At 44.6% G+C, this 21,567-nt stretch overlaps 2 protein-coding genes across 5 annotated transcripts in view; one reads left to right on the forward strand and one right to left on the reverse strand.

Moving 5' to 3' along the window:
* The window catches only part of WDFY4 (WDFY family member 4), a 404,782-nt gene that overhangs the window by 286,756 nt on the left and 96,459 nt on the right, over positions 1-21,567 (forward strand). The window lies entirely within an intron of this gene.
* The window catches only part of LRRC18 (leucine rich repeat containing 18), a 37,576-nt gene that overhangs the window by 13,108 nt on the left and 2,901 nt on the right, over positions 1-21,567 (reverse strand). The window contains exon 2 of one of the 2 annotated variants that reach the window (XM_029060702.2): positions 16,370-16,486. The exons of the other annotated variant lie outside the window; for it this stretch is intronic. The gene's annotated coding sequence lies outside the window, so the exon portion shown is untranslated. The remainder of the gene's footprint in view (positions 1-16,369; positions 16,487-21,567) is intronic. 2 annotated transcript variants of the gene reach the window in all.

A 21,567-nucleotide genomic window follows, 5' to 3' on the forward strand; every position in this document is an offset into this window, starting at 1 on the left:
CTGTGAGTTGTCTTTCATTAGATAATTTCACTAGTGCCACCCCATTAACTCTGTTTCTAGTCAGTTTGTGTGCTTCAGATGCTGTTTCTATTTCTTTTGGGCCATGACTATTCCCACTGTCACACAGATCCTGAAGTTCCCTGAGGTGATGTTTGTTTTCATGGTTTATATCTTGTATATGTTTTGAATTGATAATATAGTGCCCACTGTTCAAGGCTTATAGGTAAACTGAGCTTTACAATACAAATCTGTAATTTATTTATTTATATTAATACCTGTTTTCCCTTCTAGACTTGTAAGCTCACTGTGGGTAGGGAATGTGTCTAATAATAATCATAATAATAATAATGGTATTTGTTAAGTGCTTGCTATGTGCAAAGAACTGTTCTAAGCACTGGGGTAGATACAAGCTAATCAGGTTGTCCCTCGTGGGGGTCAGAGTCTTATTCCTCATTTTACAGATGAGAAAACTGAGGCACAGAGAAGTTAAATGATTTGCCCAAAGTCACACAGCTGACAAGCGGCTGAGACAGCATTTGAACCCACGACCTCTGCTTCCCAAGCCTGTGTTCTTTCCACTAAGCCACGTTGCTTCTCACTAAGCCACACTGCTTCTCATTGCTGTTTGTTATATTGTCATTGTTATATTCATTAATAATGTTGGTATTTGTTAAGCGCTTACTATGTGCGGAACACTGTTCTAAGCGCTGGGGGAGATACAGGGTCATCAGGTTGTCCCACGTGAGGCTCACAATCTTAATCCCCATTTTACAGATGAGGTAACTGAGGCACAGAGCAGTTAAGTGACTTGCCCAAGGTCACACAGCTGACAAGCATTGGAGCCGGGATTCGAACCCATGAGCTATGACTCCCAAGCCCAGGTTCTTTCCACTGAGCCACGCTGCTTCTCTTTCATTCATTCATTCATTCAATAGTATTTATTGAGCGCTTACTATGTGCAGAGCACCGTACTAAGCGCTTGGAACGTACGATGCGGCAACAGATAGAGACAATCCCTGCCCGGTGACGGGCTTACAGTCTAATCGGGGGAGACAGACAGATAAAAACATTAGCAATAAATAGAATCAAGGGGATGCACATCTCATTAACAAAATAAATCGGGTAATAAAAATAATCTACAAATGAGCACAGTGCTGAGGGGAGGGGAAGGGAGAGGGGGAGGAGCAGAAGGAAAGGGGGGAAAAGGGGGCTTAGCCAAGGGGAGGTGGGGTGGGGGGGCAGAGAGGCAGCAGTAGGAGCAGAGGGAAGCTCAGTCTGGTAAGGTCTCTTGGAGGTTGTTATATCGTACTCTCCCAAGTGCTTAGTACAGTGCTTTGCACACTAAAAGTGCTCAACGAATACAACGGACATCTTTTCTAATCTCTTCCCCTATTCATGGTGGGGAATGTTTTCCTAAATGTGGTTTCTCAGATGTCCAATTAGTGCTGCTTCTTTAACGAGATACCGCTCCAAAATCTTGGGCTGCCAATTCACACAGGAGTCTGGTCGAGGGTTGGGTAGACATGCTTAGCCACCCAATCCCCCCGGAACCAAATCCATCATGGTGTGAGGCCTGCGAGGTAACGAATGTGATCTTCAGCCTCAGCACCTCTTACCGGTAGGTCCTCTTGAAATTTCTACACCTTTGTGGAGAGAGGCATTCGCATCTGGTCTACAAATCCTCATGGGAAACCAGCTACGGAGCCAGGTGTTTGAAGATCAGAAGGAGTCCACTGTGGAAGTGATTTTTTTCATCCCTTCAGCTAGTAGGAGGCAGGAATGGGAGACTCACGCCTCCCCCAAATCCCTCCTCTCTTGACAGGCTGGTGGAAAGTGGTGGATGTTGAAAAAACACTAAATCCAGATTTCCACACTAAGCAGTCAGGGGTCAGATTTGATGATGTCATTCTCCAATCCATGTTAGTAAAGGTGCTGAGCCAGTTCTATAATGCATTTTCAAGACAAATTGCTGTTTGTCCTAAGTAACTCCTCACCTTATCAATTTATATGGATGAAAAATATGTATTTAAATAAAATCCTGTAAATAGCACTACCAAATTGCTAAAAAAAAAAAAGAAATCAGAGTGTATTACCTTGATTAGTCATATCAACCAATTTTTGACTAGAAATTAACCCAGAAGTGGAATTTGAAGCTAAAATCTGTGACGACTTTAGATAGGCGATCTTTCGGTCCGTCACGTTATGAATCAGGCTTTTGAATGTCAAATTTTGCATTTTCTCAGTATATGCAGTGTGTTAAGGAATGTAGCTGCTCTGTGAACCTCCGCTTTTCCTGTACTTGATTTGTGAGGGTGTGGTTTTGAATTAGCAGCTTTAAGTGTAATACAGAATCACAGTAGTTTTCCTCTAATGGTTTAGAATTTCAGACATCGGTGATGTAAGAGCTCTTTTGGAAAACCATAAATAGGTTAAACAAGAGTCGGGGAAAATATGATTAGGTCGCCTAACTCATCACCAGGGGGCAATGCAGGATTGATAGATGTGCAGAATGAATGCAGCTGGTACTGCTTATGTGCAGCCGAATTTTGTTAGCCAGCTCCTATAGTATATATGTGTATATATATATAGATATGATTACCCAATACTTCATTCATAAATCAAAGTAATCACTTGTATCCTGCACCATTAGAGCCTTGAGCACCATATTCCTGAAATATTTTTTGGACGTAAAAAATAATTAAAAATCAAATAAAAAAATATAGTCCCCCCTCTAGACTATAAACGCATCTACCGACTCTGTTTTATCAAAATCTCCCAAGCGCTTAGTAGAGTGCCCTGCACACAAGAAGCAATCAATAAATGCGATTCAGTAAGAATTCCTTTAGATTTTAATAATAATAATAATGTCGGTATTTGTTAAGCGCTTACTCTGTGCCGACCACTGTTCTAAGCGCTGGGGTAGACACAGGGGAATCAGGTTGTCCCAGTGGGGCTCACAGTCTTAATCCCCATTTTGCAGATGAGGTAACTGAGGCACCGAGAAGTTAAGTGACTCGCCCAAAGTCACACAGCTGACCAGTGGCCGAGTCGGCATTCGAACCCATGACCGCTGACTCCAAAGCCCGTGTTCTTTCTACTGAGCCATTCTGCTTCTTGCACAGAACTACAATTTTCTGGTCGCCTACACTGAGAAGCAGGGTGAAGAGTGTGGGCTTGGGAGTCGGAGGAGATGGGTTCTAATCCCGCCTCCTCCACTTGTCTGCTGTATGACCTTGGGCAAGTCACTTAACTTCTCTGTGTCTCAGTGACCTCATCTGTAAAATGGGGATTCAAAGCGTGAGCCCCATGTGGGACAACCTGATTACCCCGTATCTATCCCCATGCTTAGAATAGTGCTTGGCACATAGTAAGCACTTAACAAATACCATCATCATTAATATTATTTCAGTTTGGCTGAGAGAGATACTTGAAGTTGAGTCAGTGCGGTATGTCTTTCACCGTTAGAGTTCCCTAGAGACAGGCTCCATATAAATAATTATTTTGGTATTAGACATGATAATGATGGTATTTGTTAGGTGCTTAGTATGTGTCATACACTGCTGTAAGTTCTGGGGGGGATACAAGCTAATCAGTAATCCATAATGGGTTCCTTTCACTTCCATTTAAATACAAGGCTTATGTTGGGCCCTAAAATTCTCAGGAAGCCACTTTTGCTGCTTAAAATAGTCCCAATTCAATATGGCATTCATCAATGATTATTGTATCATGTGAATATCAGCTTGATGATGCTTCCTTAAAGTAACCTTTTCCCTACCTTTGTCCCTTTAGGACTTCAGGTTCTACGTGATTCAGTCGTGAATGAATAATATCTGTTAGGTACTGACTTGAGAGCTGAGTAATGTGCCAATGTTACTGACCTAGATAGAATAATTTGATGGCTTTTTGCAATTTGTAATTGTTGGTATTATACATGTACTAAATGTAGTAATAGAGAGTAGCATGCAAAGCATTTCACTGATGATTTAGGATCCTGCAGGAAATGGATCAAGATGGATTGTCTCTATCTGTTGCCGAATTGTACATTCCAAGTGCTTAGTACCGTGCTCTGCACATAGTAAGTGCTCAATAAATACTATTGAATGAATATGGTTCTCTGAAGCGGAACTTTCCAACCACATTGCACTTTTAGGCCTCAAACAGTTTTTCCCTCTCCCTACTGAACTCTCCAACTCTCCCAGGGGATAAGAGCGGGTGAGTGTCACCTGGGCCAGACCAGTGACATTCTGGGCGTCTTTCCTGAGACCTTCTCCTAAACATCCAAGAATGAACCAGCAGACATCATGGGGAGAGGCCATCCTGACCCTGGGGACCACTGGGGCTATTTTAGAAGATTAATCAATCAGTGATATCTGTGGAGCTCTTTCTGTGTGCAGAACACTATGCTAAGTGCTTGGGAGAGCACAGAATCTCCCCACGGTGCTTGGGTGTAGGGGAACTCAGGTCACTTGCAATTGCATTATGAGACCAATCACTCAATCAATCATTGTTGTTCACTGATCGCTTACTGTGTGCCGAGCACCGTACTAAGCCTTTGGGAGAGTACAATAGAACAGAGTTGGTAGACACATGCCCTAGCTTAAATAAGTTTACAGTCTAGCCAGGGGAGACAGATATTAATATAAATAAATGAATAAATGAATAATAAATAAATAAATAAGAGATATGTACATAACTGCTGTGGGCTGAGGGACAGATGAATAAAGGGAGACACTCTTCCTCTGCCCGAGCGGAAACCCTGGCAATAATTAGGGGCATTAAAGAAATGCTAAAGTCAGGAAGGATTTTTAAATGGAAATAGAAATTGGTTGTCACTACAACTCAGGAGTGCAAATTCCTGCCCAGTTCCCACCCAGTTGATGTTATCAGAATGAAAGAGCATCTCTGCATGTTTTAAAAACCATAACCAAGAGGGTGATTTTTCAGCATTCTTTTTAGCCTCCTTGGGGAATGATGATAGTGATACAAAAACCCTGGACCCTCTATGCATGCGCAACAATTGATCAGTGAAGTGCAAATGGAAGAGAAAGAAATCTCAGCTGTCCCCTAGGAACTCTTTCTTGTCTTCCCGCACACGTTCCTTACCCTCTTTCTGATTAGAAAGCAGGAAGATGACATGCACATTTAGGGTCAGAGATACTTAACTTGCTGTCAGTTGTCATACTGGGAGGGCAGCGCGGCTCAAGTGGAATGAACATGGGACTGAAAGTTAGGGAACTGGGGTTTGAATCTCAGCTCTGACACGGTGTATGACTTCGGACAAGTCATTTACCCTCCATGAACCTGTTAACTCATTTATAAAATGGTGATATCTTTTCCTTCCACCTCTTAGACTTTTGAGCTCTGTGTCTAGACAGGGAATAGGTCTGATCTGATAAGGAAGCAGCATGACCTGGTGGATAAATCAGTGTAACTTAATGGAAAGAGCACGGGTTTGGGAGTCAGAGGTCGCAGGTTGTAATGGTGGCTCCACCTCTTGTCAGCTGTGTGACTTTGGGCAAGACACTTAACTTCTCTGTGCCCTAGTTCCCTCATCTGTAAAATGGGGATTAAGACTGTGAGCCCCACATGGGACAAACTGATTATCTTGTATATACCCTAGAACTTAGAACAGGGCTTAGCATATAGTAAGCACTTAACAAATACTATTATTGTTATTATTATTATTATTATTATAAAGCTTGGACCTGGGACTCAGAAGCATTTGGGTTCTAATTCAGGCTCCACCACTTGTCTGCTGGGTGACCTTGGGTAAGTCAAATAACTTCTCTGGGCCACAGTTACATCACTTGGAAAATATATTCATGTATTCAGTCCATCACTAATTACTGTCAGTCCCACCTTCACATCTCTAAAATCTGCCCTGTCCTCTCCATCCAAACTGCTACCATATTGATATAAAAACTTATTCTATCCCACCTTGATGATTGTATCAGCCTCTTGCTGACCTCCCAGCCTCCTGTGTCACCCCACTCCAGTCCATACTTCACTCTGCTCCCCAGATCAATTTTTCTACCAAAAAGTTCAGGACATGCTGTTCCACTTCTCAAGAAACTCCGGCCGTTGCCCATCCACCTCCGTATCAAACAAAAACTCATCACCACTGGCTTTAAAGCACTCCGGCCGGCCTTGCCGGCTCCTACCTCACCTCACTACTCTCCTGCAACGTAGCCCGCACATTCTGCTCCTCTAATACTGACCTTTTCACTGTACTTCGATCTCGTCTGTTTCGCCGACGACCCCTCACCCGCATCCTCCCTCTGGCCTGAAACATCCTCCCTCCTCAAATCCGACAGACGGTGACTCTCTCCTCTTCAAAGCCTTATTGACGACACATCTCCTCCAAAAGGCCTTCCTCAACTGAGCCCGCACTCTCCTCTTCTCCCACTCCCTTCTCTGTAACCCTGACTTGCTCTCTTTATTAATCCCCCCTCTCAGCCCCACAGCACTTATATATGCATCTGTAATGTATTTATTTATAATAATGTTGGTATTTGTTAAGCGCTTACTATGTGCAGAGCACTGTTCTAAGCGCTGGGGTGGACACAGGGGAATCAGGTTGTCCCACGTGGGGCTCAAAGTCTTAATCCCCATTTTACAGATGAGGTAACTGAGGCCCAGAGAAGTGAAGTGACTTGCCCACAGTCACCCAGCTGACAGGTGGCCGAGCAGGGATTCGAACCCATGACCTCTGACTCCCAAGCCCGGGCTCTTTCCACTGCGCCACATATCTGATTCCCCCTCTAGGCTGTAAACTCACTGTGGGTAGGGAAAATGTTTGTTTCTTGTATTGTACTCTCCCAGTAGTAATAATAATGTTGGTATTTGTTAAGTGCCTACTATGTGCAGAGCACTGTACTAAGCGCCGGGGTAGACACAGAGTAATCAGGTTGTCCCACGCGAGGCTCATAGTCTTAATCCCCATTTTACAGATGAGGTAACTGAGGCACAGAGAAGTTAGCACTGAGTAAGATGCTCTGCACACAGTAAGCACTCACTAAATACTATTGAATGAATGAACAAATGAATTAATAAAATGGCGATTAAGACTGTGAGCCCCATGAGGGACAGGGGCCCTGTCCAGCCCAATTTGCTTGTATCCACCCCCGTGCTTAGAATAGTGCTTGGCACATAGTAAGCGCTTAACAGATATCATTATCATGATTATTATTATTATTATAAAGGATACTTGAAAAGTACCAGGTAACTTTCACCCTTGGAGATTTCACTTCAGTACAGATTCCTTTTTCTTTCCTTAGCTCTCCTGTTCATCGTCTTAGTGTCAACACTTCAACTTTCTGAAATCTAGTTGCCTTGGGATCATGAAAATAACAAAGTTTTATAGCAGTGCAAAACAAGGTAGAGTTAACAGTTCTAGTTGGGTGAGGACATGTGTAGAGAGTAGTGAGCGAGAGTAGTGAGGTGAGGCAGGAGCCGGCAATGTGACTGATTGCTTTAAAGCCAATGGTGATGAGTTTTTGTTTGATACGGAGGTGAATGGGCAACGACTGGAGTTTCTTGAGAAGTGGGGAAACGTCCCTCTGACTTCTGCTCCCTCCCCCTTCACCTCCCCTCAGCTAAACCCCCTTTCCCTTTGCTCCTCCCCGCTTGGTTCCCCTCCCCTCAGCAGTGTGCTCATTTGTATATATTTTTATTACCCTGTGAATTTTGTTAATGAGGTGTCCATCCCCTTGGTCCTATTCATCAGGATTATGTTGTCTTGTTTTTGTCCGTCTGTCTCCCCCGATTAGACAGTGAGCCCGTCATTGGGCAGGGATTGTCCCTATCTGTTGCCGAATAGTACATTCCAAGCACTTACTACAGTGCTCTGCTCATAGTAAGCGCTCAATAAATACTATTGAGTGAATGAATGAGGAATTTGGGCTTGAAGTGTTTGGTTTGGTTACACAACTCAAACTCAAACTGACAACTGCCGTCTCTATAGTTTTTGTGTAGACCTGGCCTTAGAAACAACTATATATAGCAAATATATGAACCTGGAGTGAAATGTGTTAGTAAGCACGGTAAGTTGTCTGTTTTTTTCCTCAAAGAAATCATAATATTTAATGATGTATGTATATATATTGTAATTTCTATATCCAATTCTAAAGTTCATTGGGTACAAGACCAGTTTCGATCTCAGAAAAACAAAAACAAAACTTAGCCCACTGATGTATTTTCAAGTTCTCTTTCAAGTGTCCATGAGGCAGAAATATTTGATAAAACATTAGGATATCAAGATTCAATATTTTGCTTGTGTATCTTCCACATTCCCTGCCAGCTCTGAGATCATTCATTCATTCATTCGTATTTATTGAGCAGTTACTATGTGCAGAACACTGTACTAAGCGTTTGGAATGTACAAATCGGTAACAGATAGAGACAGTCCCTGCCCTTTGAGGGACTTATAGTCTAATGGGGGGAGACGGACAGACAAGAACAATAGCAATAAAACAAGAACAATAGCAATAAAGTGATCAGTGAGTGGATTGGCAGGAGAAGAGAATGGGGAAAGGAGTAAGAGGAAAAGTGCTAAGGTTTTGAAGTTTTTAAGATTTTGAAGTTTTCACATTTAACTTGAGAATAAGGGGCTGGTATATTTCCATGCGAGGTAAGCTGAGCAATTTAAACAGGGCATTTCCAATGCCGAAATTGCTTCAGGCGGCCAACATAGATCTAGAATTGAACCAGTTAAACAGTATTATATCAGTCAATCCTATTTGTTGAGTATCTCATATTGCTGTGTTGCACTCTCCCACGTGCTTAGCACAGTGATCTGCATAGAGCACTGATTGACATGATTGATTGATGACCGAATGAGTGCTTACTGGGTGCGCAGCACAGTGCTCCGCATTTGTAGGGCACAATATAACTGATTTGGTAGATCTTTCCCAGCCCACAAGATTGACATCACTTCCTAACAAGTGGTGGCAGATTTGATAGTAACCATCAGCTTTGAATCTTCCTATCTTCTCATCTTCTCCTACACTGCAGACTCCATAGATTGAAAACAGTTTCTCTTCATTGACCAGATAGGTTCTGGGGCTGTCTACATTAGTTGCCTAGTTGGCCTTCCAGCTCCCTTATCTTGCCTTATCATTTTATGTTGGTTGTATCCTTTCATCCGTGTTGACTGTATAAATGATCATATTATTATTAATAATGAAATACTGTGGTATTTGTTAAGTGCTTACGTATAAAGCCAACACTGCACTAAGAACTGGGGTAGATAGAGTGTGTCAGGAAAGAATCTGTCATTCATTCATTCAATCGTATTTATTGAATGCTTACTGTGTGCAGTAATAATAATAATAATGTTGGTATTTGTTAAGCGCTTACTAGGTGCAGAGCACTGTTCTAAGCGCTGGGGGAGGTACAGGGTCATCAGGTTGTCCCACGGGAGGCTCACGGTTAATCCCCATTTTACAGATGAGGTAACTGAGGCCCAGAGAAGTGAAGTGCAGTGGAAAGAGCCCGGGCTTCGGAGTCAGAGGTCATGAGTTCGACTCCCGCCTCTGCCACTTGTCCGCTGTGTGACTGTGGGCAAGTCACTTCACTTCTCTGGGCCTCAGTTACCTCATCTGGAAAATGGGGATTAACTGTGAGCCTCACGTGGGGACAACCTGATGACCCTGTATCTCCCCCAGCGCTTAGAACAGTGCTCTGCACATAGTAAGCGCTTAACAAATACCAACATTATTAAGTGACTTGCCCAAGGTCACACAGCTGACAAGTGGGAGAGTCTGGATTCGAACCCATGACCTCTGACTCTCAAGCCCGGGCTCTATCCACTGAGCCACACTGCTTCTCTATACAGTTTGAGGATTGAGATTCTAAATTGAGATGTTAATGAAATACCATAGTTGGCTGAGTTAGAGCCAGAAGTTACAGTTCAGGATTCTGGTTCTTCAGAATTAGAAATTCCATACTCTCCACCTACAATCAGAAAGAGGGCGGATGGAAGGAATCAGACTGACTCCTGATCAGGCCCAAAGCAGTGATGATAGGAGCCGTGAAATCCAGCAGTTTTTAAGGGAAGCAGCGTGGCTCAGTGGAAAGAGCCTGGGCTTCGGAGTCAGAGGTCTTGGGTTCGACTCCCGGCTCTGCCACTTGGCAGCTGTGTGACTGTGGGCGAGTCACTTCACTTCTCTGGGCCTCAGTTACCTCATCTGGAAAATGGGGATTAACTATGAGCCTCACGTGGGACGACCTGATTCCCCCGTATCTCCCCCAGCGCTTAGAACAGTGCTCTGCACATAGTAAGCGCGTAACAAATCCCGATATTATTAGGAGGAAGCTGGGATCCTCAGAACCTAAAATTTCTGTAGATGCTCCCTGCACAAGTCCTGATTGCTGCAGGATTCTTTCAGTCTACCCATCCATGACATTATTACTATCATTATTATTATTGCCGAAGGTAGGGATTTTGAGAAGCAGCCTGGCCTAGTGGATAGAGCACAGCCCTGGGAGTCAGAAGGACTGGGTTCTAATTCCCCCTATAGGGAAGCAGCATGGGGTAGTAGATAGAACACAGGCCTGGGCATCAGAAGGTCATGGATTCTAATCCTACACTTGTCTGCTGGGTGGCCTTAGGCAAGTCACTTCACTTCTCTGTGTCCCAGTTACCTCTTTTGTTAAACAGGGATTGAGAGTGTGAGCGCTATGTGGCACGGAGAGACTTTGTCCAACCCGATTTGCTTGCATCCACTCCAGCGCTTAGTACAGTGCCTGGCACATAGTAAGCGCTTCACAAATACCATCATTACCATTATTACTATTAGTATCTTGGGCAAGTCACTCAATTTCTCTGTGCTCATTTATTTCATCTGTAAAAGGGGGATTAAGTCTGCGAGCCCTATCTGGGACAGGGACTGTGTCCAACCCGATTCGCTTGTATTCACCCCAGCATTTAATACCATGTCCCCATCATCACCATCGTCATCATCTGCCTTCCTGATCGACCCTCTCCGGTTTGTTGCCTTCCGCGCCCTCGGTGCAAATCTATAGTTGGTCCAATTCGTACCTTTCGTTGTTTCTCCCCCAGCTAGAGAGAGCGTGGTCTTAGTGGAAAAAGCATGGGCCTAGGAGTCGGAGGGCCCGGGTTCTAATCCCAGCTCTGCCAGTTGCCTGTTGTTGACCTTGGGCAAATCACTTAACTTCTCTGGGCCTCAGTTTCTCAACTGTAAAATGAAGATTCAATCCCTGCTGTCCCTTCTCCTTAGACTGTGAACCCCATGCGGGACAGAGAGCGTGTCTGGACTGATTAACTTCTATCTACCTCAGTCTTTAAAACAGTCCTTGACGTACAGTAAGTGCTTAATGAATATCGAAATTATTATCATTATTATTACTACTCTCATTATTTGTTTGCCCCTAGTAAAGCCAGCCCACAAGAGGGGTAAAGCAAACAGAGTTGAGGGTTCTGTTTTTCTCTCCCATGGAGATTAGGGGTGTTTGTCTCTACTGAATTTACATCGCCTTGTACCTAGCATTGCTATTTCATTCACGTGGAGTCTGTTTCTTCTCCACTGCTGTCTGTCGGTGTTACTTTTTCTGTCCGCATACTCTCACTGGTTTAGTGGTATATGGGCAGATTTGGGGTGATGGTTTAAATAATGAATTGAAATATCCAGTTAAAAAAAATAAACAGCCCTTCAGCCAGATCATTATTTTACACTAAATAGATATCTGGCTGTGACACCTAACCTAAGAACAGAATTTTGAATGAGTGCAATGGTAATTATGATAACGATGATACACAGTCGTAGTCCATTCCTTTGTGGGGATATAGAATCATCAGCGATGTGTTTCCCTAGCTGGACTTTTCAAGAGCCCGGGCTTGGGAGTCATATGTCATGGGTTCGAATCCCGGCTCTGCCCCTTGTCAGCTGTGTGACTGTGGGCAAGTCACTTCACTTCTCGGTGCCTCAGTGACCTCGTCTGTAAAATGGGGATTAACTGTGAGCCTCACGTGGGACAACCTGATTCCCCTGTATCTCCCCCAGCGCTTAGAACAGTGGTCTGCACATAGTAAGCGCTTAACAAATACCAACATTATAAACGGGGAGCTTATTTCTGGCAGCTATGTTGTTTCATCATCGTCATCGTCATCATTTACTGAGCACCTACTTTGAGCAGAGTTGTATACTACAGGCAGGGAATGTGTCTACTAATTCTGTTGTGCTCCACCAAGCACCTAGAACAGTGATCTCTGCGCAGTAATAATAATAATGATGGTATTAAGTGCTTACTATGTGCCAATCACTATTCTAAGCACTGGGGTAGATACAAGGTAATTAGGTTATCCCACATAATAATAATAATGTTGGTATTTGTTAAGCGCTAACTATGTGCAGAGCACTGTTCTAAGCGCTGGGGTAAACCCAGGGGAATCAGGTTGTCCCACGTGGGGCTCACAGTCTTAATCCCCATTTTACAGATGAGGTAACTGAGGCACAGATAAGTTAAGTGACTCGCCCACAGTCACACAGCTGACAAGTGGCGGAGCTGGGATTCGAACCCATTACCTCCGACTCCAAAGCCCATGCTCTTTCCACTGAGCCACGCTGCTTCTCCAATGGGGCTCACACTTTCAATCCCCATTTTACTGACGAGATAACTGAGGCCCAGAGAAGTAAAGGGATTAATATCCCCCAGGAGTTTACATTTAGTGGGTTTAGTGTTCATTCGAGTTGCCGATCTTTCATATAAGTTTTCTCTGTGCAAGACGCGTGAGAAAACCGACCTATCCAGCTCTTTATGGAATGATAGTACCTCTTTTCTGAGGAAAAAAAAAATGCCGCACGCTATAGACAAATATAAAGAAGCCATCTACCTACAGGGACTTCAGCAAATCACCTGAAACCGACTAGGCTGCCATCTGGATTTCCCTGTGGAAGGAAAGTGCTGTGAAACTCTTGACAAATGTTCAATAAGTATCCCTGCTCTTTGTATCTGATGAAACATTTTGTTTATGTGTAAAGAGCACGGGACTGAGGGTGAGGAGGTTTGGGTTCTGTTACCAGCTCTGCCTTGAGAAGCGGCGTGGCTCCGTGGAAAGAGCCCGGGCTGGGGAGTCAGAGGTCATGAGTTCGACTCCCGCCTCTGCCACTTGTCAGCTGGGTGACTGTGGGCGAGTCACTTCACTTCTCTGTGCCTCGGTTACCTCATCTGTAAAATGGGGATTAACTGTGAACTTCACGTGGGACAACCTGATGACCCTGTATCTCCCCCAGCGTTTAGAACAGTGCTCCGCACATAGTAAGCGCTTAACAAATACCAACATTATTATTATTATTATTCACCTGCTGTGTGATCTTTGGCATTTCAATTAACCTCTCTGTGCTTCAGTCTCTTCACCTGTGAAATGGTGATACCTGCACTCTCTCTAATTATTAAATACTCACTATTCATTCATTGAATTGCATTTACTAAGCGCTTACTATGTGCAGAGCACTGTACGAAGCACTTGGAAAGTACAGTTCAGCAACAGATGGAGACAATCCCTACCCAACAACGGGCTCACAGTCTTACCATGTGGAGACCAGTGTACTAAGTGCTGGGAAAGAGTACGCAAGAGGTAATTAGACGTGCACGTTGTCCCGTGAAGATCTCAGACTAAGATTATGAGCCTCTGGTGGGATGGATTGAATGTGAAACAGTGTGGCCTAGTGGAAAGAGCACAAGCCTGGGAGTTAGAGGACCCGGTTCTAACCCAGCTCCACCACTTGGCTGCTGTGTGACCTTGGGCAAATCCTTTAACATCTCTGTGCCTCAGTTTCCTCATCTGCAAAATGGGGCTTCAATACCCTTTCTCTCTCTTACCTAGAATGCGAGCCCCATGTGGGACAGAGACTGTGTCCAACTTAATTATCCTGCATCTACCCCATCTTTTAACGCTATGCTTTGCACGTAGTAATTGTTTAATGAAAACCACTGTTATTATGATGAAGATGACGATGACCTGATTTTCTGCTTTTCCCTCCATCCTAAACACAGTGATTTGCCGCAAAGATTTCCTTAATAAATACTAATTATCATCATTGGCGTGGCTCAGTGGAAAGAGCACAGGCTTGGGAGTCAGAGGTCATGGGTTCGAATCCCAGCTCTGCCACTTGTCAGCTGTGTGACTGTGGGCGAGTCACTCCACTTCTCTGGGCCTCAGTTACCTCATCTGTAAAATGGGGATGAAGACTGTGAGCCCCACGTGGGACAAGGTAATTATCCTGTATCTACCCCAGCGCTTAGAACAGTGCTCTGCGCATAGTAAGCGCTTAACAAATACCAACAAATACCAATATTAGTATATTCGTCATTATTACTGTTGTATTAATGAGGGCTGGGGACATGTCTACCAATCTGTTATTTTGTACTCTTCCAAAGCTTAGTAAAGTGCTCTGCACACAGTAAATGCATATGATTGATTAATTGATCGATCACCTGAAGATCGATCACCTGACAATGACAGTACCCTGGACCATGATCATCTTTCACTAGCTTCTCCTTTAGTGTGTGTCCTTCACCAATTAGCGTAATAGTTGGTTGTCCCAGTCCAAATGCCAAAATACAAATTCCTTATTTATAATAATAATAATTATGGTATTTGTTAAGTGCTTACTATGTGCCAAGCAGTGTTCTAAATGCTGGGCTAGATACAAGGAAATCAGGTTGGACACAGTCCCTGTCCCACATGGGGCTCACAGTCTCAATCCTCATTTTACAGATGAAGAGACTGAGGCACAGAAAAGTGAAGTGACATGCCCAAGACCACACAGCAGACAAGGAATGGAGTCAGGATTAAAAGCCGTAACCTCCAGACTTCCAGGGTCATGCTCTATCCACTGTACGATGCTGCATCAGGACCAACCCATTGATGCCTGTTGTTTACATTCCTATAAAATGTACGCTCCATGTGGGAACGTTCCCATCCCGAGTGCTTAGTACAGCGAAGCAGAAGAAGCAGCGTGGCTCAGTGGAAAGAGCCCGGGCTTGAGAGTCAGAGGTCGTGGGTTCTAATCCCGGCTCTGCCGCTTGCCAGCTGTGTGACTTTGGGCAAGTCCCATAACTTCTCTGTGCCTCAGTTCCCTCCTCTGTAAAATGGGGATTAAAACTGTGAGCCCCACGTGGGACAACCTGATCACGTCGTATCCCCCCCAGCGCTTAGAACAGTGCTTTGCACATAGTAAGCGCTTAACAGATACCACCATTATTATTACAATGCACTGCGTGCTGTAAGCACTCAATACGTTCCATGGACCGATAAAGTGGTTATGTTAAACGGTAGAGCTTAAAGAATTACTATACTGTCATCCGTTTTAAAATACTCTGTTTGCGGAGCAGTCCAAAGAGGTTTGCATTTCCTTTTCCCCATCTGTTTCCTTCTTTCCTTTGTTTTTGAGGTTCACGCCTTTGCTCGCCCTTTGTTCTCATGTCTGCTACTTAGAAATGGCGAATTCAGAAGAAAAGCTCTTCCTGCAGTTAGCAAGCACTAAGCAAACAGGTTCTTGGTTCAACTATCCGAACGGAACTGTAACCGGAACACTGCCATCAAAATGGAGAGGAGGATATTGCAATCATCCTCCATGGAGAAGCAGTGTGGCTTAATGGAAAGAGCACGGCATTGGGAGTCAGTGGACGTGAGTTCTAATTTTGGCTCTGCCACTGGTCTGCTGCGTGACCGCGGTCAAGCCACTTAACTTCTCTGTGCCTCAGTTACCTCATCTGCAAAATAAGGATTAAGACGGTGAGCCCCACGTGGGACAACCTGATTACTTTGTGTCTACCCCAGCACTTAAAACAGTGCTTGACACATAGTAAGCGCTTAACAAATACCATCATCATCATCATTGTCAGAATTGCCTCCTAAAACATTCTTTTTGACTTCAGTTATGTTTCAACTGTTACCTGGATAGCCGTAGAACCATTTTAGCACAGTTTGGCTCCAAACAGATACTGGTTAACTCAATCTTCCCTTAGATCCGAAAGAAGGCTTCATCGAAACATTTCCCTTGGGTCTCAGACATCTTTTGTAAAATACAGGGCAAGATCTTACCAGCAGCAGGCTGAGTAGCCTTTTTATCAAGCAGTTTGCGAAAACCTTCGCGAACAGCTTTGTCAGTGGAGTTAGCTTCCACGCTTAGCCCGTTACAATGCAGTCTTCTTTCATGGATCTCTCCCCTGAATAATGGATTAGTTAATGTCTGGTTTGTAAATAGAACACACAGGGCAGGAGAAATCAGAATAGATTCAGTTTTCACAGGCTCCTGATTTCTGAACTTTCAAGGATTCCTTGTTTGGGAAAGATTAAAAATCAACAAAAACAAAAATAAAGAAAAAAACCGAAACACCTTACCCTGTTAATGTTCCAGGCTATTCTGTTCTTCTGCAGGCTGGGCAACTTTGTCACTAGGCAACAGGAATTCTGAGTCCTTGGAGATCATTAGCATATTGTTTAGCTCCAACCTGCAAGCTTTAAATAAGAGCCAGGAGGGTTTTATTGTCTAGAGGTTCTGAAAATGTCGAAATGTTTCATTTGTGCAGATTGTGAAACCACAGTTACTGGCTCTAACACTTGAATCGTCCACTTATTTGACAGCTCAGGTGGCCATTTTGCATATTATTTCTGTTAGTGAATAGCCACGTCACCAAATAATGGTAATAATAATAATGATGGTAATAGGATCTGTTAAGCGCTTACTGTGTGCCGAACACTATTCTAAGGCTGGTGTAGGGGTTGGTTACAATCCCTGCCCCACATTTATTCGGGCATTCATTCAATCACATTTACTGAGCGCTTACTGTGCACAGAGCACTGTTCTAAGCGCCTGTAAAGTCAACTCGGCAATAAAAAGAGACAATCCCTGCCTACACCAGGCTTAAAGTCTAGAAGCGGGGAATAATAATAATTCTGGTACTTGTTAAGTACTTACTATGCTCCAAGCACTGTTCTAAGCACTGGGATAGATACAAGCTCTTCCGGTTGGACACAGTCCTCGTCTGACATGGGAGTCACAATCTCCATCCGCATTTTACAGATGAGGGAACCGAGGCACCCAGAAGTGAAATGCCTTGCCCAAGATCGCACAGCAGACAAGTGGCAGAGCCAAAATCGGAACCCATGACTTTCTGACTCCTAGGGTGGTGCTCTATCCACTAGATCAAGCTGCTTCTCTTTCAAGGTGCAAGTGAAAGATTTGGCACGTGTGCGTCAGATTGTATTAGTGTTATGAAAACATAAGTTTTCATGCTCGCTTATTTGATAATTTAATGGATAGAGGAAGATCCGTTATAAAAAAAGTTCTATCGTTGGAAAACCTATGGTTTTACGTGTGGTGGGAGGTCACCGATTTTATGCCCTGACGTGAGAGAGAGAAAGAGAGAGAGTGAGAGAGAGAGAAGGGTAAGAAAGGAAAAGATTAATCTCTGGTCCCAGGACCTGACGCCTCATTAGGCCTAAGAAAAGCCCCTGGTCAGTCCCTGAGTGGGTGTGAGTCTGGAGGTGCCATAATGATAAATGAAATAAATAATAAGTAATTGTGGTATTTGTTAAGTACTTACTATGCGCCCAGTACTGTTCTAAGTGCTGGGGTAGATACAAGTCCATCAGGTTGGACACAGTCCCTGTCCCATATTGGGCTCGATTCTTAATCCCCCTTTTTTCTACAGATGAGGTAACTGAGGCCCAGAAAAGCGAAGTGACTTGCCCAAGGTTACACAGGAGACAAGTGGTGGAGCGGTATTAGAACGCATGACCTTCTGACTCCCAGGCTCTTGCTCTATCCACTACACCACGCTGCTTCTAATAACTGGCATTTGTTAGGTGGTTATTGTGTTCCAAGCACTATAGTTAGCACTGGGGAAGAAACAAAAGAATCAGATTAGACACAGTCCCTGTTACCTATGGTGTTCACAGCCTAAGTGGGAGGGAGAACAGGTACTTAATCTTTATTTTACAGATGAGGAGACTGAGGCCCAGAGAAATGAAGGGAATCGCCCAAGGTCATGCAGCAGGCAAGAGATGGAGCTGGGATTAGAACCCACGCCTCCTGACTCCCAGGCTTGCGATTTAGTTCGTACTGGGCTGTGCTGCTCCTCGAGGAACGGAAAGGTAGCCTCTCCCCGCTTTATGTGCTGAGTGGGCTGTCCCTAATCTATTAATAATAATGTGGGTATTTGTTAAGCGCTTACTACGTGCAGAGCACTGTTCTAAGCGCTGGGGTAGATACAGGATAATCAGGTTGTCCATGTGAGGCTCTCAGTTAATCCCCATTTTAATAATAATAATGATAACGTTGGTATTTGTTAAGTGCTTACTACGTGCAGAGCACTGTTCTAAGTGCTGGGGTAGACACAGGGGAATCAGGTTGGCCCACGTGGGGCTCACAGTCTTCATCCCCATTTTACAGATGAGGGAACTGAGGCCCAGAGAAGTGAAGTGACTTGCCCACAGTCACACAGCTGACAAGTGGCAGAGCCGGGATTCGAACCCATGACCTCTGACTCCCAAGCCCGGACTCTTTCCACTGAGCCACGTGCCTGGGACCGGCTTCTGGGGAGTCTTGTGGAGCAGATCAGAGGCCTTGCGTGGCTCAATGGAAAGAACCTGGGTTTGGGAGTCAGGGGTCATGAGTTCGAATCTCAGCTCTGCCACGTCTCAGCTGTGTGACTTTGGGCAAGTCACTTCACTTCTCTGTGCTTCAGTTCCCTCATCTGTAAAATGGGAATGAAGACTAGTGAGCCTCACGTGGGAAAACCTGATTACCCCGTATCTACCCCAGCACTTAGAACAGTGCTCTGCACATAGTAAGCGCTTAACAAATACCAACATTATTATTATCTCCCCAGCTTCTACGGTGCTCCATGGAGAGCAGGTATTCCCCGGGGTGAGAGGCAGGTCATAGACACAGTGAGACCAAGCTTCCTTGTACACCCTTTCCTCTGCCGCCCCGGGACGATTGCCGCGCCCGACTCCCTCTCTGGCCTCCTTCCCTAGTTAACCTGGTTAGGACTTGAGTTCTAATCCTAGACCCACCACTTGCCTGTTGGGTGTCCTTGGGCAAGGCACTTCAATTCTCTGTGCCTCAGTTCCCTCATCTGCGAATTGGGAATAAATTCTATGTTCTCACTCCTGGTTAGACTATGAGCCCTGTGTGAGACCTGATTATCTTATACCTACCCCAGCATGTAGTACAGTGTTTGGCCTGTAATGCATGCTTAATAGATTATTATTATTATTATTATATAACTGTCTGTAAGGACGTTTTCTTCATTCAGTGCTATTTTTTAAGTAATAATACTATCATTACTTTTCTCATTAGCATTATTATTATTACATAATTGGCTCTAAGGGAGGTTGTTTTCTTCATTCGGTAGTATTTTTTATGGTATTTCTTAAGCGCTTACCGTGTGCTAGGCACTGTACTAAGCACTGGAGTAGATGTAAGCTAATCAGGTTGGACACTGATTACCTCCTACCACTCCTCTCCAAACTCCTTGAGCGAGATACCCACACCCACTGTTTCTAATCTCTCTCCTCCAATTTTGTCCTGGACCCCCTCCAGTCTGGCTTCCGTCCCCTTCACTCCAGAGAAACCGCCCTCTCTGAGGTCACCAATGAGTTCCTTCATGACAAATCCAACTGCTTCTACTCCATTCTAATCCACCTCAACCTCGCAGCTGCCTTCGACACTGTGGACCACCCCGTTCTCCTGGAAAGATTATCCAACCTTGACTTCACTGCCTCTGTCCTCTCCTGGGTCTCCTCATCTCTCTGGCTGCCCATTTCAGTCTCCTTTATGGGCCCCTCCTCTGTCTCCCATCCCCTAGCTGTGGGAGTCCCTCAAGGTTCAGTTCTTGGTCCCCTTCTATTCTCCATCTCCACCCACTCCCTTGGAGAACTCATTCGCTCCCATGGCTTCAACTAACACCTCTGTGCGGATGATACCCAAATCGACATCTCCAGCCCTGATCACTCTCCCTCTTTCCAGTCTCTCGTCTCCTCCTGCCTTCCAGACATCTCTACTTGGATATCCTTCTGTCACCTCAAACTTGACATGTCCAAAACGGAGCTCCTCATCTTCCCACCCAAACCCTGTCCTCCCCGTGACTTTCCCATCATAGTAGATAGCGCCACCATCTTTCCTGTCTCCCGAACCCATAACCTTGGTGTTATCCTTTACTCTTTTCTGTCTTTCAATCCACATATTCAATCCATCAGTCCCGCCTTCCCAACATTGCTATAATCTGCCTTTCCTCTCTATCCAAACTGCTACCATGTTAATACAATCACTCATCCTGTCCCACCTGGACTACTGCGTCAGTCATCTTGCTGACCTCCCAGCCTCCTGTCTCTCCTCAGACCATACTTCACTCTGCTGCCTGGATCGTCTTTCTACAGAAATGTTCAGGACACATCAGCCCACCCAAAAAGCTCCAGTGGTTGCCCATCCACCTCCATAGCAAACAAAAACTCCTCACCATTGGTTTTAAAGCAACCTATCACTTTGCCTCCTCCTACCTCACCTTGCTTCTCTCCTTCTACAACCCAGCCTGCACACTTCGCTCTTCTAATGCTAACCTTCTCACTGCACCTCAATCTTTCCTGTCTTGCCACTGACCCTGGCTCACATCCTGCCTCTGGCCTGGAATGCCCTCCCTCCTCAAATCTGACAGTTACTCTCCCCCCTCTTCAAAGCCGTATTGAAGGCATATCTCTTCCAAGAGGCTCTCCCAGACTACGTCCCACCTTTCCTCCTCTCCCAATCCCTTCTGGATGGCCCTGACATGCTCCCTTTGCTCTCCCAACTGCCCCCAGCACCAGACCCCATATGTACATATCTGCAATTTTATTTATTTGTATTGATGTCTGTCTCCCACCTCTAGACTGTAAGCTCGTTGTGGGCAGGGAATGTCACTGTTTATTGTGGTATTGTACTTACCCATTCACTTAGTACAGTGCTCTGCACACAGTAAGTGCTCAATAAATATCGTTGAATGAATGAATGGTGACACAGTCCATGTTCCACATGAGGATCACAGTCTTAATCCTCATCTTTACAGATGAGGTGAGACTCAGGGTAGTTAAATGTCTTGCCCAAGGTCACACAGCAGACAGGTATCAGAGCCCGGATTAGAACAAAGGTCTTTCTGACTCCCGGGTCCATGCTCTATCTACTGTGCTTCCCTTCATTATTACACTTCATCTCCAAGGAGAAGTTATTGAGGCAGCATGTTATAGTGGGTAGAGCATGGGCCTGGAAGTTAGAAGGTCATGAGTTCTAATCCCAGCTCTGCCACATGTCTTCTGTGACCTTCAGCAAGTCCCCTAACTACTCTCTGCCTCAGTTACCTCATCTGTAAAAAATGGGGATTAAGAGTGCCAGTCCAATGTGCGACAGGGAATGTGTTCAACCTGATTAATTTGTATCTACCCCAGTGCTAAGAACAGTGATTGACACATAGTAAGTGCTTAACAAGTACCTAATTACAATTATTAGTAATAGAAAGCACAGGACTGAAAGGCAGGAGACCCAACTTCCTGTCTCATATGTT

This window comes from Ornithorhynchus anatinus, chromosome 3, assembly GCF_004115215.2.
Source record: "Ornithorhynchus anatinus isolate Pmale09 chromosome 3, mOrnAna1.pri.v4, whole genome shotgun sequence".
Classification (NCBI taxonomy): domain Eukaryota; kingdom Metazoa; phylum Chordata; class Mammalia; order Monotremata; family Ornithorhynchidae; genus Ornithorhynchus; species Ornithorhynchus anatinus.